The sequence below is a fragment of the Botryllus schlosseri genome, chromosome 1, assembly GCF_051294905.1.
Source record: "Botryllus schlosseri isolate E-star chromosome 1, Bs_hap1, whole genome shotgun sequence".
Classification (NCBI taxonomy): domain Eukaryota; kingdom Metazoa; phylum Chordata; class Ascidiacea; order Stolidobranchia; family Styelidae; genus Botryllus; species Botryllus schlosseri.
In genome coordinates, this window is record NC_137236.1 from 11796870 (window position 1) to 11798765 (window position 1896).

General features: G+C 40.6%; 1 long non-coding RNA gene across 1 annotated transcript; it reads right to left on the bottom strand.

The window, feature by feature from the left end:
* Positions 1-202: 202 nt before the first annotated feature.
* Positions 203-1645, bottom strand: LOC145442291 (uncharacterized). The gene is made up of 2 exons (XR_013916014.1): positions 891-1645; positions 203-401 (listed from the first exon to the last, which is right to left on the bottom strand). It is a non-coding gene; the product is annotated as an uncharacterized LOC145442291 (long non-coding RNA).
* Positions 1646-1896: the final 251 nt, after the last annotated feature.

Below are 1896 nucleotides of genomic sequence, written 5' to 3' on the forward strand. Positions count from 1 at the left end.
GACATAGCCGACATAGCCGCTACATAGCCGACATAGTCGACATGCACAAAGTAGACGGACCCCCTACAACCCTACATGCTGTCCTTGTAAATCAGATTACATGCCAGCTTGTAAATTCACGTCTCAGCCTACATCCATACCTATCCCAAAGCAACGCGATGCCAAAATACCGCAAAAGTTTCTTCACGCTCTCAAGACGACATTAGGACAACTGTATATTCATTCATGATTCACGATAAAAAAGTATTGCTGCTGGAGGTATAATTCTTGTTTAGGAGGCATGCAAATATAGCACGAGTGGTCCCAAGAAAAGGTGAATTAATTCCAACGCCGGATAAACTTCCAATTGTTTCTTTTTCTCCTCTTCATTCCTTCTGTGTGACTAGTATATTGCAGTTCCACTAAAAATAATTCATGCGTAAGTCGCTATACTAAGCCAAGTTGCTAACCTAGACATGACTTATAAAGACTAAGACAAATAGGCTAACAAAAATATAACAAGTTTTGAAGTACCGGTACTGGTACATTGTGAGTTGACGACTCCTCATTTACCATGATATAGCAGAGATTCATGACTTAAATGATCAATGTATTGAAAGAAAAGGTGCCTCATTTGATGCGGCATGTGAGCCAAACATATCGAGCAGTGGATGAAAACATATCTAAGCTATGACCCGATAAATGTCAATAACAAGCTAACAGTTTCAACTACTCCGCGGCAGAGTATGTGGTGTCGCAGGTCATTATACAAGTCGACTAATATCCCAAAATAGAACGGAGAATGGGGCGACTGAAATATTTAAATCATGAAACCAAAGTCATCCGGGTGGTGTGCACAGTCGTAGATATTCACGGTAACTAATACTATAGCCTACAGTAGGCTACTGTACCTTTTACGATGCGCATCCCATTCATCAGTCCTGAGAATCTTCAACGAAAGTCTCTACTTTCTTCAATCACAAGTCACAAGCTTCGCACCGTCAGCCTTTGCATGCCCAAAGCTCAATATTAATGACCGACCAGTCGGCAACTCGGCTCGACACGCAGACCAGAGATGCCACTGAGATATTTTGGAAAAACCCAGATTTGGACGTTGAAAAAACCCAGAAAAACCCAGATCCTCTATTTCACTCAAATTTCTATGATATAGCTGTAAAACAGTGACTGAGAGTCATCAATGACAGTTATACGGACATAGAAGAAGTTTTAGCCCTTGATATTGAAATCCCAACGGTTCATCACCATACTATAATATGCATGTTGCTCAGTTAAATGAGCAAATCCATCGAAATATGATGTTTTCCTCTTGACACATTGCTACCAGGCATTCGGTATGGGAGGTCAATACTTAGTGTATTATATATTCGTAATATTAGTAACAATGCTAATCCCCATGTATCGTGAACATGATTGTAGGGTAGTTCTATAGTGACTGCGAGCTGACCAGATAGATTGAAAATAGCTTTCGATTCATCGACCCGAGGACAAACACTTTTATCTGGGATGTTTAGTCGAAAAAGAAACTGCCAAATCATGACATTAAGAGTACATTTGCATTTAACAAACCCCTCACACTACACTCTGAATAACTTGCCCGGTTGCCCAAAATGACTCTTCGAGTGTCCCTGTTGAAAGTGAATATACTCTGATGCAGTGTTGGGATGACTCGAGTCATGACTTGACTCGAGTCAGACTCGAGTCAACATTTTCGTATGACTTGACTTGACTCGAGTCACTTTGCAAAAATGACTTGACTTGACTTGACTCGGCGCTTCAAAAATGTCAATTGACTCGTGACTCGGAGCAAAATTTACGAGTCAATTTCAAGTCATCAACTTAACGGTGTCGAATAAATCATCCTTTTTTTATGTATGTTCGGATTGTTCGCGATACGCC